Source organism: Orbicella franksi, chromosome 6 (assembly GCF_964199315.1).
Source record: "Orbicella franksi chromosome 6, jaOrbFran1.1, whole genome shotgun sequence".
NCBI classification, from domain to species: Eukaryota; Metazoa; Cnidaria; class Anthozoa; order Scleractinia; family Merulinidae; genus Orbicella; species Orbicella franksi.
In genome coordinates this window covers 24,250,365-24,267,852 of record NC_138150.1, presented here as the reverse complement: position 1 = coordinate 24,267,852, position 17,488 = coordinate 24,250,365, and the positions used below count along the sequence as shown (strand labels likewise).

At 36.6% G+C, this 17,488-nt stretch overlaps 1 protein-coding gene and 1 long non-coding RNA gene across 3 annotated transcripts in view; one reads left to right on the top strand and one right to left on the bottom strand.

The window, feature by feature from the left end:
• LOC145488906 (uncharacterized) overlaps positions 1 to 17,488 on the top strand; it is a 122,243-nt gene that overhangs the window by 51,846 nt on the left and 52,909 nt on the right. The gene's annotated exons all lie outside the window — the stretch shown is intronic.
• LOC145488915 (uncharacterized) lies at positions 5,948 to 17,450 on the bottom strand. 2 transcript variants are annotated; one of them, XR_014049544.1, is made up of 3 exons: positions 17,190 to 17,450; positions 14,634 to 14,714; positions 5,948 to 8,973 (listed from the first exon to the last, which is right to left on the bottom strand). It is a non-coding gene; the product is annotated as an uncharacterized LOC145488915 (long non-coding RNA). The 2 variants fall into 2 exon arrangements; XR_014049545.1 differs by lacking the exons at positions 14,634 to 14,714; positions 17,190 to 17,450 and having other exon boundaries at positions 5,948 to 6,928; positions 6,960 to 12,439.

The following is a 17,488-nucleotide window of genomic DNA, read 5'->3' as shown; positions in this document are numbered from 1 at the left end:
GGCAATTATTTATACATGTATAACTGATAACGAATCATCAGGACTAGTGGGTTTCCAAATGTAATGTGGGAATTATCTCTACTAAAAACAAATCAAACATTAAAGGTGTACAGAGTTACATTAATATCCACATAAGAAAAATGTCATAATCTTTTTGTTAGCCTCTGAAAGATAATTTATTTCCTGCCATTATTTACTATTCTTTGTTAATTTTCAGACCATAATAGTGCTACATAAATTCCTCAAAGGATGACCATTTATGGATAATTCAAATGGGAATGTTGCTCTTGCAGTTCAATAAATAATACTGAAAAAAAAGGAGATGGAGAAAGAACCATTGTTGACAGTAAAGCTATGTGGCTGATGTTCTGATCAACCACAAGACGTAGAAAGTATACGTTGAGATTTGTTGTTGCACATGGTTGTATAACAGGCTGAAGAGCCTTATTACCATGAAGTAACATGAATTGTAAAAGAGCAATGACATTGCATTGTTTCCCATTCATTTTGTTCATGCAGTTTCCTAAAAAAATCTTCCTTAATGTACATTGAGGCACACCAATATGAATCACTCTCTTCACATCAGGAACCTCTACATGTATACCAATGCCAAGTACTAATGTTGTAGTTCCATCATTTTAGCTGTATTATATTTTTGGTAACACCATGTACTCATACGGGAATACTGAAATAAATTGGTGTTGTTGTTGTTGTTTAAAGCACCCAAAAGATTAAGCTTTATATAAGCTGTTTGAAAGGTATAAAATGAACAAAAACAATTACATCGACAAAAGCAGTGGGGGATGGGGGACAAAATGGTGGAATAGTCCTATATCTAGTTTTGTAATGTCTACAGGCTTTTCTCAAGCCTGAATGTACAAAAATCATCATTAGATGTTCCAGATAAGCTAATTAAAATTGCTGCAGAGCCATTATGGAAGCCCCCAGCACACATATATAACCACTCGATAACAACTGGCATAGGACTTTTATTTTTTTCTTGGCGTTTTTCTTAACAAGGTAGTAACCACTTCAAAAGGCCAATTGCTACCCTATACCCTGGTTACCACACACATATTTTTTTTATTCTTTCCATAGCCATACGCAAAATAGATTTCTCTTCTCATATTTATTTAATTATAATACTGATGTAAATTAATTCTGTAAATAATGCACAATAAAAGTTGATCGATTGATTTAATTTGACAGTTTAATGATCTGTTGATTGTGTAAGATCCTTTTTTGTAAAAAAAAAAAAAAAAATAGAACAGAATGGGGTTACTTGAAAAAATGACGACATGAAAGATCATATGAAAGTGAGCACCTTTATTACATTCCTTGCAAGGAAACATGAGCAAAACTCCAATACAACAAAACTTTCCTGAGTTCAACAGATTTTTATTCTACTGCAGCTTACAAACCTATGTAAATAACCAGGAAGTAAATAGTTCTTACCATTAAAAAAATTTTCCCTTCATCTATCAGCACGGCTTATATTTAAATCCTCTGGTCAGTGATGCAATTTCCACGGCTGATTTCCACAAACGCTTCCGTGTGTCCATAAACAAATTTTACCGTGTCATCGATAGACGTAATACATGCCGTATCCTGATTACGTTGCTTGAAAGCTTTCACAACTGCACCTCGCTCTTTAAACTTCTCATTTTTATCGAATATGAAGAGAAGAAACAACAAGAACACAGCTATCGATTCCTGAATTTTTCTAGACGGTCCACCACAAAATGCACCGCGAAACCCGTTGGTAAAATATTACACAAGCTGGCAATCGTGTTTGAAGCGGCGACGGCATTTAAGGCCGCTTTCTACTCTCTTTTTAACTCTAAATCACCTAACTTCAGCGAAGTGAAAACACATGTCAGCGTTCCGATCTGTTTACATCTGAAAAATACTCTCTATTCCTCTCTCCCCTCCCTCAGGATTAGTTTCTGAGCATGAGCAGATATACAGGCCAAAATTGCGCATCCGTTACCGGATGTCTGTGATTTACAGAGATCCCATTCTCGTCCCCAGAGCCTCCGTCTCTTTTGGTCACGTGGTCGGAGAAACGGAGGGCTCTGGTAGCAGCCATTACCGGATGTCCGTAAATCACAGACATCCGGTAACGCATGCGTAAGTTTGGCCTGTATATCTGCTCATGCTCAGAAACTAATCCTGAGGGAGGGGAGAGAGGAATAGCGAGTATTCTTCAGATGTAAACAGATCGGAACGCTGACATGTGTTTTCACTTCGCTGAAGTTAGGTGATTTAGAGTTAAAAAGAGAGTAGAAAGCGGCCTTAAATGCCGTCGCCGCTTCAAACACGATTGCCAGCTTGTGTAATATTTTACCAACGGGTTTCGCGGTGCATTTTGTGGTGGACCGTCCAGAAAAATTCAGGCATCGATAGCTGTGTTCTTGTTGTTTCTTCTCTTCATATTCGATAACTAGTGAGACAATCTCAGATAGTGCAGAGCGCAATTGATAGCTCTGATATAGTAGTCCCATAAGTACTCACCCCTGCTCGGTTCACTTCCGGTTTGTGTCTACCTTGGTAGTCTGCTACGGCTTTTCCCCTTTGCAGTGTGTATGTTTCAAGGTTGTATTTTCATTCAAGGTCCAAACATTACGCACAAATTAATTACTACTGGTGCTTTAAGTTGATTTTCGTTCATTTTAAATTCAACAATACGCTGAAGCAGCAAACGTGACAATTTAGCTCTTCACGCCAACTTTGTAACTTGATACTTTTGTTTTCCTCGCAAAGCCATGTAATATGAAACCCCTGTTTTCTCCAAAACATACGGAAGATGTCCTTGTTTTTTGGAGATAAATGAAAGAAAGTTAAATATCTGATGTAGTGATGAAGAAACGGAACAGAGACGATGTTTTACTAAAAATGCAAATTTTTACCGATGAAAAAGAACTAATTTAATTATCAGATAGTCACGAAATACCACTTTCTTTTTCTGTTGCCACCTTTGTTGTTAACAATAAAACAATTCAAAACTAACACACAACGATATTGATGGCTGAGAAGCTTTTCAACGAAAAGTATTGAAGATAAACAGCGCTACTTGGCCGATATGAATGAGTCTCCTCAAAGACTGATTAAATTAATTTGAACTTTCATTAGGTGCCACGGCGTCTGCAGCAATATTTGAGCATTTTCCTGGTTTCTTTTGTTACAAATTTACAATTTGCGGAGTATTAAAGCCACTAACGTCTATCGATGACACGGTAAAATTTGTTTATGGACACACGGAAGCGTTTGTGGAAATCAGCCGTGGAAATTGCATCACTGACCAGAGGATTTAAATATAAGCCGTGCTGATAGATGAAGGGAAAATTTTTTAATGGTAAGAACTATTTACTTCCTGGTTATTTACATAGGTTTGTAAGCTGCAGTAGAATAAAAATCTGTTGAACTCAGGAAAGTTTTGTTGTATTGGAGTTTTGCTCATGTTTCCTTGCAAGGAATGTAATAAAGGTGCTCACTTTCATAGGATCTTTCATGTCGTCATTTTTTCAAGTAACCCCATTCTGTTCTATTTTTTTTTTACAAAAAAGGGTCTTACACAATCAATAGATCATTGAACTGTCAAATTAAATCAATCGATCAACTTTTATTGTGTATTATTTACAGAATTAATTTACATCAGTATTATAATTAAATAAATATGAGAAGAGAAATCTATTTTGCGTATGGCTATGGAAAGAATAAAAAAAATATGTGTGTGGTAACCAGGGTATAGGGTAGCAATTGGCCTTTTGAAGTGATTACAACCATGTTAAGAAAAACGCCAAGAAAAAAATAAAAGTCCTATGCCAGTTGTTATCGAGTGGTTATATATGTGTGCTGGGGGCTTCCATAATGGCTCTGCAGCAATTTTAATTAGCTTATCTGGAACATCTAATGATGGTTTTTGTATATTCAGGCTTGAGAAAAGCCTGTAGACATTACAAAACTAGATATAGGACTATTCCACCATTTTGTCCCCCGTGCCCCACTGCTTTTGTCGATGTAATTGTTTTTGTTCATTTTATACCTTTCAAACAGCTTATATAAAACTTAATCTTTTGGGTGCTTTCAACAACAACAACAACACCAATTTATTTCAGTATTCCCGTATGAGTACATGGTGTTACCAAAAATATAATACAGCTAAAATGATGTAACTATAACATTAGTATCTGGCATTGGTATACATGTAGAGGTTCCTGATGTGAAGAGAGTGATTCATATTGGTGTGCCTCAATGTACATTAAGGAAGATTTTTTTTTAGGAAACTGCATGAACAAAATGAATGGGAAACAATGCAATGTCATTGCTCTTTTACAATTCATGTTACTTCATGGTAATAAGGCTCTTCAGCCTGTTATACAACCATGTGCAACAACAAATCTCAACGTATACTTTCTACGTCTCGTGGTTGATCAGAACATCAGCCACATAGCTTTACTGTCAACAATGGTTTTTTCTCCATCTCCTTTTTTTTCAGTATTATTTATTGAACTGCAAGAGCAACATTCCCATTTGAATTATCCATAAATGGTCATCCTTCGAGGAATTTATGTAGCACTATTATGGTCTGAAAATTAACAAAGAATAGTAAATAATGGCAGGAAATAAATTATCTTTCAAAGGCTAACAAAAAGATTATAATATTTTTCTTATGTGGATATTAATGTAACTCTGTACACCTTTAATGTTTGATTTGTTTTTAGTAGAGATAATTCCCACATTACATTTGGAAACCCACTAGTCCTGATGATTCGTTATCAGTTATACATGTATAAATAATTGCCTCTTATATTTGTTCACAGTTATTTGCATGGATGATAAATTATTGTTATTTACTGATTAATGTTATTGTGATGGAATAAAGTTTTGCTAGTTGCAGTTGCTTCCTAACTAAAATGGGGAGAGAGGAAAGGGCCTCAAATTTCAGCTATGGTTATCTATGATTATTTACCTTTACACATCATTTCCACAAGTAAATTATAAAAAAAAAAAAAAATTTGGGTGAAGGTTCTTAAGCAAACTAAACTCTTGCCTGACCACAAAAGGTTTGTTTGTGTTTTTTGGGGGGAGACTATAGGAGATGTCTCAATAATAAAGAGATGGGAGCTAAAAAAAAGATATTATATATATCTATAACAGCAGAAGCTTCTTAACAGATAGTAAAAGATACATACATAACGATATGTGGAAGAAACAAACCAAACTTCATGTTCAGACCATTTGCTACAGCATCCAGGTACGTAGCAGAGTATTATAACACGGACCTTTGACTCATTTTGGCAATTTAATATCAATATATTTTGGACTGCTAGAATCTGATCTCCTTGATCTTTCAGAGAGAGAAAAACACACCTTCGCATTTCCAGTGCCACATTTGCTTAGCAAGAGTGATATTTCTTCGTCTTTTCACCTGGCTCTAAGTTTCCTTTTGAGCTTTTCATAAAGGAAGACAAACGTTTCTTAAAACCCACTGCCGATTCGAACTTAATTTTGTGATTTCTTGGGGTATGGTCAGCAACAAAGTAATTGTTGCATTAGCTGGTTGATTCTCCGAGTTCTAAACGTTTCTTCCCACCTTCTCCGCTGCTACAACAAAGGACGATGATTACGATCGTGAATGACATCGTTGCAGGCGACGTACTCCTTTGGTTACGTGGAAACTTTAAGGATTCCTTCGGATCGATCGGGAAAGGTCACCATTTGTTTTTTCGTAAAGCACGCCTGTGTCAACTGAGCGAAGGTGCCGCCTCCGGGCCGGAAGTAAAATGGAATGCGTAGAGCTTTGTAATTTTCATTTCTACTGCGCATTCATTTCTTGTCAGCCAATGAAAAAATTCGACTTTTTAGGTGCGTCAGAGCTACTCGTCAACGGCATTTTAAGACGAGTAGCACTGGGGACGAGAATGGAGCCCTCCGTTGTACCGTTGCAGTTATGTCCTATGTAGCAGACATGTCCTCTGACGTAATGTGATATACGGAGCCAATCATATCATGTGTTCTATCTAATAACACGCAGCATAAGACTGGTAACTAAACTCCGTTGCAGTTGGGTCTTCGAGCAAAATTGATTTTTGGAGGGGTGGCGTTCGGAAGCAGTATTTGACTTTGTATGTCTCTACTCTGAATCAGAGTGACTCTGAACGTAAATATGCAGCGACTATTTGCAAGAATGGCATTTACCTCACAAGATTTCTATCGAAAATTGACCGCTTAGTGTATTTTCAGTTTCAAATTTAACATGAAAGTTCGATCGAAGATTTAAACAGTGGTTGCTCTCCGGTTTGCGAACTGCGTGTTCCCGGCCAGCCAATATTAAACTCCGCGCTTTGATTATCCTCAAATTATTCAGATCGTTTAATGATATTACAGAGGCGAAACAAAATTTCTGAGAAGCAGTGTAACCAATTTTAGTTTCGGTGCTGTAAAACTACCACTCAATCTGCGCAGTATTTCTCTATTCCCAATCTTGTCACTCACACGAAATCCGGTTCGCGAAAGCCCTCTTCTCAGTATAAGTTTGTTGAGGCTGACTGAACCTTTTTGGGTAAGCCATCTCCTGTAGCATCGAACATTTATTACAGAAATTTTCTTGTCGAGTAGATTTTTATGGCCGGAGTGCTTTCTAACTGTTCCTAGTTCGATTTGCTTTACAAAACAGCAGTAGTAGTCAAAAAACCACAGAGCACTTTGTGGCGTATTGAACACACCACAGAGCGCTTTGTGGCCTACTCAAAACACCACAGAGCGCTTTGTGGCCTATTCAAAACACCACAAAGCGCTATGTGGTGTTTTATTTTGGGATTTAACATTGAAAACTGGATGGCTCGTTGACTCGCAAATATCTCACAGCTATTTTCTGAAATAATTTGGTTTTTCCAATTTTTCACACCACAAAGCGCTTTGTGGCCTATTCAAAACACCGCAAAGCGCTTTGTGACCTATTCAAAACACCACAAAGCGCTTTGTGGCCTATTCAATACACCACAAAGCGCTTTGTGGTCGTCATCGTAATCATAACGATTCTGTCACTGGAAATTATACTATGTGGACAAAACTGGCAGAGGGGCTCTCTTATTTTGACAGGGAGGTTGGCAAGATTTTCGCACCACCCCTTACATTAATTATGCATGCAATTTTTTGACTGACTCGTTCTTTTCACGATTGCTGTTTGAGTATAATGTGATAGTTTGAGATAGTTGCATACATAGTTAATGTATGGCGCTGTACGGAAATCGTACGTGGAGGTTAGCCGAGTGCTCTTAAAGAAACCTCTGAAAGGAACCAATAGATTTTCGCAAACGTGCTGAGCAAGTTTATGTTGAACACTATTTCAGTTTTTGTTTTTAGAAAGAAATATCACCGAACCCCCGATATAAGACTTGATACCCTTAAAAGTACTCGTTATGGTTATCTGAGAGAGCACTGACTGCTAATGAGATTTGCATTCCTGGGATCGGCTGGAACTAGCTACAACGGGTACGTGTTATTAACCGGGAGAGACGATGAAATGAAAGCAGAAGGTTGAAAATTAGGAATTCAGTGATACCTCAACCTATCACTTGTTTCGGTTAGAGAATCTTAGAGGGATTTATTATGTTCATTGATTTATAGCTCTATTGTTAGTCCTCGTTTGTAGGCACACCCCTCAGGAATTTACCATTGAACATGGAATGAAACTTTAGTCGGATACTGATATGGGTATTTCTTTTTTTAACAAGTCTATGGATCTCGCCGTAACATTGCAAGGCGAAGAACTCGACCAATGTTTTACCAACACGGACCTCATACTAGTTCAATAACATAATTCAGTTATGACAAAGAAGATTACAAATCTTTTTTTATTTATTTATGGCTAGACTGGAATTTATACAACTGGTGTTTTCATGAGCAGGTATAATTACCATTATCACTATCAACTGGAATCTTATAGATCTTTCTACACACGGGCGAACCAAAACAATCTGACTTGTGACCTTGAATTAATTGGCTTGAATTATGTGCAATGCTCACGTATGATACAAACCGTTGCTTTATCCAAACATTTTCGAAAATTATATTTTAGGGCATGTTTTTAGCCTGTGTTGTAAAACCACTATAATCTTGAGATTTGTATTGTTACAAAGGCAAAATAACCAAAGTTAGAATTAGTTTGAGAAATTCTATTTTTGACAGATAAATGCCTTTTGGACATACTAATATAATACTTATCATTGCATTTACAGTGGTGCACTTCTAACACAGACCACCAAACTAATTTTTTTTCATCATTTTTTGACATGTTTTCAACAACTTTCCTATGGCTTCCATTCAAATCTGGCAAATCCAAATTATGAAAAGAAATGTGAAAGGTGGAGTTGTCGACTGATCAACAGGTTACATGATGCTTGATATTTTCACCATTCATGCATTTTGATTAGCTTATTTAAACCAAGGAAGGTGGACGCAGTTAGTCAGGCACGACTGTGGCTGGGTTCTTATTACAAAGATGAAAAGTTCTGTCACTCTTTTGTCCCTTAAATCTAGATCCAACAAACTAGTCACAGGCAACACAGTGACTTGTGGTTCATTTAGTGAAAAAAAAAGTAATGACATATTTTCTTCAGCCTTTGAGCTTGGGCTAATTTGAATAAGCTGTTGTAAATGTAGAACAATCAAAACAATTTCAGACTCATCCTCTATTTACTTAATTATTACTTATTAATACATCTGTTAAAGAAATCCTGATAAAAATTTAAAAAATCTACGAAATAAATACTGATTTTATCACTGTCACTAAACTCATCCTCTATTAACTTTCTGTAGAGGTGTTCATCATCATTGTCTTGTTCTTCTTGCCCTTCCACTTGTTCTTCTTGATCCTCTTGTCCTTCTTCTTCTTCTTTGTCTTCTTCTAACTTCCCCTCCTCCTCATCGATCATATCATCTAATGCCTCCAGGTATGGTTTGGCCAGGCTATTAAAAATATGGAGATGGATTTACTTCATTAATAGACACAACAATATTGTGGAAAACTGAAACTTTCTGTGAAGGAGCCTGTTGTGGCTATTTCGTGTTTTCTTTGTGTCCTTTTTTGTTCCGTATGTTGATGTATTTTTTCACATTCTGCATGCTTTTTTTCTCGCGTCGTATGTAAATTTCGTTGCGTATATATTTGTGTTATCCTTTCATGTTCGTTTAGTGCTAGTTTATCGTCCGGTACACTTGTATCTTCTTGGTTCCCTGAACCCCGCTGCCAGCATTTTGGTAAGCCGTTTAGTTTATCGTCTGTTTGTGTTTTCCTCTTAGTTTTCTGCCGTCTTCAGTTAGTTATTTGTAGTAATTCGTTTCATGTTTATCTTTAGGAATTTACCTTCCTCCTACGGAAAGTGAAATAAATTTGCTGGACTAATTGAAACTCGCTTTAAGTTGTGTCTGAAGTCGGCCCTTTGTCTCTTCAGGGCCCATTTCTTGAAACTTCCTGGCTATTCAAGGGCTTGTCAACTTACAAGGACCGTTTTCAGGCTGCTGTTTTGGGCCCAAAGCACCAAACTACCTAATGAAACTGAAATCAGTTTTTAAAAAGAGCATTGGAATTACAATCTAAAGTACAACAGTAATATTATTATAATTCAAATTATAAATATTCATACTGTATTTTGAAAGTGGAAGTTTTTTCACGAGGAATGTGAACGCCTTAAAGAGATCTTTTCCCGACTGTGCTATCCTGACGACCTTGTGCAGTCAATCATTCGTAGATTTATTGAATCAAAAGTGTGCGAGGATTCACATACTCGAGTGGCTGATAAAAGGCGCATTTGATCATATTCACATGTTAATTTGCGCCTTAGAAATATTAAATATTATTATTATTATTATTATTATTATTATTATTATTATTATTATTATTATTATTATTAAAAGAGAAGCCCCAGTCAGAATCGTGTTGCCCTACAAGGACCAGAAATCTGTAAACGTAGTACGTAAACAGCTGGCTGACCTCAGTCGGAAGATCAACGTAGATATTAACCCAGTTTACACAAGTAGAAAGATCAAGGATGAAATTAAGGTCAGGGAAGACAAGCAGCCTCTTGTTAGTCAACAATGCGTGGTGTATTCATTTCAGTGTGGCCTGTGTGATGCAGGCTATGTCGGTTACACGTGCCGACACCCACACCAACGAATTGAAGAACACAAAGGATCGGCAATCGGAAACCACCTTAGAGAGCAGCACGATATGGAGCCAGAAGACATCGCACAGAGTTTTCGAATCTTAAGAAAGTGTCAGAACAAATTTGGCTACCTTATTTTTGAAATGTTTTTTTTTATCAAAGAACTGAAACCAATGCTAAACAAACAGTGCGATTCAATTCGCGCCCAATTATTTGTTTAGAGCAATTCTTGCTAAGATTATTTTATTTTTCCATTGTATATTTTTAACACTTTTTCACATATTTTATCACATTTTAGCGTTCGCCACATTTTTATCTATTATAAGTTGTTTTTAACATATTTATGGCTATATGCTATTGTAGAAAATTTACTCACTTGAAAATGACCTCGTAGAGGTCGAAACGTCGTGACTTTTTAGCGCTAGTTTTTATTTCAAAATCGATTTCTAAGAAACTACTTATTAACATACTGTATTTCTATACCTAACTAAGAAAACCAGCTTTTGATTAATATGATGCAAATGGACTTCTCTATAAACTCACTTCCTTCAACTTAATCTCTGCTAATTTTTCACGCAAATAGCAAACCACCAGTTGTGATTGCAGTTACCCGTCTCACTCTACATAGCAATTTTCAATTTGGTTTCAAAATTAACTTGCATTTGGGTTTGCATCACTGTGCTCTGTTTTGCATCCTGTACTTTCTTTGTTGCGTTGTTTGTAATATTGTTAATACTCTGGTTCTGGTTTCAAGGCACTTCAATGAAAACTGTTCAGACATCACTTCCTTCCTGCATGAGATGAAGCAATAGTTAAAAGCACATGCCATTTTTGGTCTGGGACACTGATGGGGATTCCTGGACAGGCCCCCAGAGGAGCTCCCATCTGCTTTCAAAATTGCATCATTAGCCTAGCAAAACTAGTGCCAGTCCTAAACCCCACATTAGAATTTAAAATCCTTAAAACTCATAGTCTTGTTGTTATTGGGATAAGATGTTCTAGGTTCTGAGCTACTTTGTCTGAAACACCTCACAAGATTAGAAGCCACAGATTTAGGAAAGCCATTCCCTAACAGAACGTTTTCATCATTGTTCTTTGTTTCTGAATGAGAGAGTCTATTTCACATATACGAGAAGCCTGGTGCAACAAGGCCTAACCCAAGTAATTTTGGCAAGTCAACGTACTTGACTAGAAAACGAGACATTCTGTCCAGTGTTTGTGTGATTCCTATAAATGTCAATGGATGTTCTTTTCAGAGAAATGTCCAGGAAATGGATCAAGCCATCTTCAAATTTGTCGACTGTAAAACATGTCAGATTTATTTGATTTGTCCATCAACAGCATATCTTCAAAATAACGTCCATAAAACTACTCATTTATAAGGCCACTGTCAAGCATTTTACGAACAATATCATTTTTGAGTTCTGTCATGATAAAAAAAAACAACGGCCTAATGAAGAACCCAACAAAATGCCATCAATTTGGTTGTCAAGTGCTCTCTTAATTAATTTGGTGTTAATCAATTTATTGTCATTAACTCCAAAGAAACCAATCTGAACAACTGTCAGGGCTTGCAAACTCCAGTTCCTCTTAGAGTGAAAACAAGGTGTTTTCCTTCCACATCTACATGGGAGAGTATCATAATTTATGTGGGTGGTGGTGGTGTATCGAGTTGTGCTTGACAAACCCTTTTCATTTTTTATGTTTCTACATGTACATATAGCAATATAAAGGAACTGTTTTTTAACTGTTTAATAGCAAACCACTTTATTTTTAAAAAGTGCCTGTTATTTTTAGTTAAAGTTAATTTGGCTAACAATTCCTTTCTATTTAAATGTATGTTGCTTGAAAACTGTGATCTGGTGGCCCTAGATGCAATTTGAGTTTTTCTGTAATTTTGAAAAGTCAAGCCCCACTGTTTGTTATTAATATTGTATCAAAAGGATAACACCATTCTTATCATGGTTATTCTATTGATTCCATTTCATCATTACTTAAGGTGGTTCTGCAGTTATTGTGGGCACACTACCCCATGTCAAAGTTTGCAACATAAATTTTGGGGCTTTGAAGTGTTGGCTAAGAAATTTTGGGAAATATTTTGTCTTTCACTCGGTGATAATGTTACTTAATTCCACTTACTGGGGAAAATATTTTTATTCTTACTGGTGTTTGACTGGACCCCATTTTTTGGACAACAACACTACCAGTAAAAAAAATTTTGCTGGCATACTTTTACTCAATTTCTGGAACCAGCTTATTCTGACTTAATACAAACCATGCTCAAGTTTTGGGGAAATCATTTGAGCAGAAGTTCAGAAGTATTAACTTAAAGGTCAAAGACATGTAAACTCAACTCTAACATTCACTGAAAGTTTCTACAATTGACTCTAATTTCCAAAACAAGCCATGAACCCAAATTTTGTGAGAAGCTTGCCCCAAAGCTTGCTAAATAAAAGTGGCTAGTCGATTAGTGATCGTGCGAACCATAAAAAGCATTAATCCCTAGTTCTTAAAATACTATAAAATGCTTGATAACCTCATTGAATTTTCAAAGATGCATTTTGCAACAGTATTTGGAAATAACTTTTGTGTCAAAGTCTTTCCACACAAATTGTACGGTACAGCAATATTTTGGCTTTAAGTTTTACTGTTGTGACTCAAAAAGAAATGGGGCACTGTTGTCAGGATTGTAAGCTACTCCCCGACTGATCTCTGGTGAGGAAGAGAAGCAGTTTTATTAATCTATGATTACAAATACAAAATAGGCACTACAGGTACAGGCTGAGCCATCTTTTTGCCATTCCTTAATATATAGTTAAAAAGACAATTATAATAAATAAAAATAGCAATAAAAACAACAACGATGACAACAAAAATAATAACAATAATATTAATGATAATGATGTGCTTCTGGGCATGAACTATGTTTTCATTCATGACAGTTGGTTCATTGTATTTGACCAGTAAAAGTGCTTCACTGGGTCTATTTGTTAGAAAAGTGGAGTCTCATCAAAATGTGTGGGCACAGTTCATGGATGTTTAAAATCTTGTGAGGGTTGTGCTCTATGACTGATTAATCACCCAATGAATCACTGTTGCAACACCAAAGCAAGAAGGCAAGTTTATAAAAAAATTGAGCATTTCTGCAAGTTGAAATTTTCTCGTGAGTGCTAATGGGCAACAAAAGTCTACCAGGTAGGCAACTAAAAAGACACACGGGGAACCAACAAAAACAGAACTAGTTGCCCAAAGGGCAAATTAGCAAGAAAGTTACTGTCGAACACTGCATTAATAGCCGTCAAACTCATTCTAAGAGCTTTGCGGCATCCAAAAATTTTTTTTACTCTGCCTCCTCGACTCCTCAACCTCTCTTAATTCATTTATGTTTGTTGTGCCCCAAACCATTGCAGGAAAGAAAGTGAGTGCTTTGCAGGCTGTAAGTATACATGTAGAATACAGTAGGGGCAATAATTATCTCCTCAGAGCTTTATTATCTAGCTCTCTGCACGCACTGCAGGCCTATGATGAGGGAGCATCATAGGCCTGCAGTGCGTGCAGAGAGCTAGATAATAAAGCTCTGAGGAGATAATTATTGTACATGTATGGTTTACCAGTTTTGTCATTTAAGTTAAGGTTGTCATTTGCTAACACAGAAAGCTCAACTTCCTACAAGCTGTCTTGTTCACAGCTTTTGGGGTTTTAAATAAGAGTCACAACAAAGAATAGAAAAAATATGTGCACTGCGACAAATGCTTGAGTAACTACATATGATATGCAAATATCTTCTGTGTAACATGTAGCAAAAATTGCTTGTATCACTGCCATACATCTATACCTTAACCTATAATATACCACAGAACCTCCCAAACTACCGGTAAGTTGACACTTTTATTTTATATCAATTTTAAAAACAAAATTATTTTGTTCTAGTGGGGACAATGGGTTGTTGACTAGTTTAATGGATACACAAGAATAATAAGCTGTGCATTAACATGGTACTGTACAATCACTTCTTCCTTAAGATTTTGAAACTCCATCTACTAAACACTCCCTGTGCTAAATTGTAAGCCTTCATAGCAGAGATGAAAAGGAATTAAAAACTAGAAACTGGCTAATTTATCCAGGTGCGAAGAAGATGTGTTTTGAAAAATAGTTGGCCTTCTCTACCACATAATAGTTGGCTTTCTCTAATACATAAAAGTTGGCTTCCTCTAACACATTTGGTTTGCAATGTTCTTCTTAGTATTGGTGGAGTACTTAGTGTACCAGAAAAAACTCATAAGCTAACCAGATATTGAAGTATAATATGAGGACATACGCCCTAAAATTCTTGAGAAAGTGCTGCCATTACAGTTAAGACCCAATTACGTAACAAAAAAATGAATTATTTTGGCAAGACACAACTCTAAAAAAGTTATCAATGCATGGCAACTGATACATATCATGGTAAGGGCTGATGCTCACCATCCCTAGTTCCTTCTCTACTATGACTTTCTTTGGTTTGTGCATGTTTTCCCTCATCCAACCCATGATGATCATCCATTACTGCAAAAACAGAAATTCAAAGCATTGTTAAACACAAAATCACACAAATGCAATTATATTTTAAGTTACACTGACTATTTTAAAATAACATACATGTACAGCCTTGTAGATTAAAAGCTGTTCCTCAGTAAAGGGAAATTTAAAAGAAAACAAAATTCAATCAGAAACAACTGCAAGAGTATGACTATCTTATCAAGACCTAGGTTTTTGAAGTCTATTTCAACTGACAATGAAACCAAAACAGAACAGACTGAATCTCTAGTGGCAAAGTTTAGCTGGTGAGAACTACTTCTTATTATATGGCTAGCTCCGTGAGCGGGCAAGATGAATCAAATCCTACGCTGTGATTGGCTACCCGAGCGGGCAAGGTGGAGCTATCTTGCCCGCTCGGGACTATCTGCCGTGTCCCACAAGAAAAATTTCCCCGAAAGCCATATAATAAATCCTTTATTGACCAAGCTTGATCGTTCAAGATGGCTGGATATTGGCCTCGTTCTTTTTTTGCGAGTTTATGGACCTCGACTCCGTCTCGGTCCATAAACTCGCAAAAAATGAACTTGGCCAATATCCAGCCATCTTGACCTCACACTTGGTCAATAACCCATATATATTTACCAAGAGATAAAAGACATCCTTGAGAATAAAAATACAAGTGGATAAACAAACTGTTTTCTCCTTCTTTAATTGTTTTTACATTAAAAGAACAAAAAATACCCAAGTATCCAAAAACATGAATAAATTCTCCAGAAGATAACAAGAATGGCAATGTTCCTCACACAAGAGCTGGCACAAAGAGATAATGGCAATGCCACCTAATGAAGACATGACAAGGTATTGGCATGTATCCCTATTTAAACAACAGAGAGTTTCTGTCGAGGAACTATTGGTTGATAGTTGCCCCATGGAAATTTGATGTTCTTAAAACAAATATGCTAGTTTTAAGAACATCAAATTTCCAAGGGACAACTATCAACCGATAGTTCCGAGACATAAACACTCTATTGTCTTTATCGTTCACCACTAAATTTTCTTCTGCATGCCAGTTCAAAATTCATATTGAATTATTTTCAACTTTTTTAGATGAAAGCCATGGAAGGTCGTTGAAGCCAAATGTAAAATTTGAAAAAGAAAACGGACAAAAACCCACTTAATATATTTCCATTGTTTACTTTCTGTAAGCCCGCTTCTTTACAGAAACATTTACATGGATGAGTACTATCCATCTGGGTATTTTCCTCAGACAGGCACTATGGGCTGATAGTGTCTCTCCACGGATGAACACTATTGCGTCACGTGATCAATTTAAACCAATAAGAATTGGAGAAAATTCAGTGGTGAACTATAATATGTACTAATTGGACCAGCCGCATAGAAAAGGAAGCCTAGGCAAGCACTTCTTGAAGCAGCCTCACATGATGACTATTCACACTGTGTGTCTACAAAACACTGCTTCGTAACAAACAGCTCAAAGGTAGCAAGTCAACAACAGAGGAAAAGAAGAACAGAAGGACAAACAACCCTGACCTTAACTGGTGATTCCTTAGCACTATATTGCGAACGCTTCAAGCGCAGAATTTTACACTTATTCAATAGCATCAAAAACAAAATCATTACTCATGGATTGTATGTTATTTGGATTATTTTCGATTCTTTTGCATAAGTTGTTTATTATGTTGTTCCTTATGCTCAAAAATTCATGTATGCCTATCAAAGTTCATCAAAAAACTGTACCTTCCAGCCACCGCAAAATGTAATGCGGAGTGATAAAATAAATCAATAGTACTATTTAAAAGACCTGGCAAAATAGGGTAAGACTGGTACATCATATCTCTTTTGCCAGCATGGTGACCTATTTTAATTTATTTTTAGAGACTGTGCTTTTTAGGAAACATTCAGGGAAATGTATTGTGCCCAGGAGATTACTTTTAAGCTTACTTTAACATCGGTAGAAATCATTCCCAATACTGGTAGAAGCAAAGAAATACCAGACAAAATAAAGGCTCGAAAGTTCAAACTGTCACAAGAATGGTAAACTCGATTTCTTGACGTCCTGAACTAAACTCAAATTTCTTGAACTGTAACTAATTTCAATCCTTGCAATCCTGCACATTATTTCGAAACTACTGTTTTTGCTTTGCTCTATAGCATTTTTATCCAACTAAGCTGTATATTTGGTGGCATTTGGCGATACAAGGTGGTAATGAGCTGAGTGAAAATTTGCTCTGTCTGCACGACAGCGTTTCTTTATGCCCGTGACGGAGGCAGATCTTAATTGCAAAATTCAAAACACAACAGTGTGGACTATACAAACTAGTGCCAGCTTAGTTCGTGCCGCTTGAAAGCAACACGATCAACAAAACTTAGATTGCTGATGAACATGTCGAAATGGCTTCGTAGACTTGAGCCATATAAATTGCTCACTCCATTTCTACAAACAACATAATACAATACACTACACTTCACAAAGCTTCTTACCAACAATATTAAGCTTCAAAGGCAGCTGTAAATGTGTTTCGGAACATGCAGAAAGATCCGGCAAAACACCCTATCGATTAAAGTCACAATCGATAGGTTTCGAGCTTTCAACTGGCAAACACCGTCCCGTCCCCTAGTAAAATAATCTCAGAGGACACGATCACAACGCATTTTCATTGGAAGAAACAACAACACATACAATTGGTCAAAAGGTGTTAGACATATCTGCCACGCAGGACGAAAGTGCAACGCTACACTCCGTTTCTCCGACCACGTGACCAAAAGAAACGGAGGCTCTG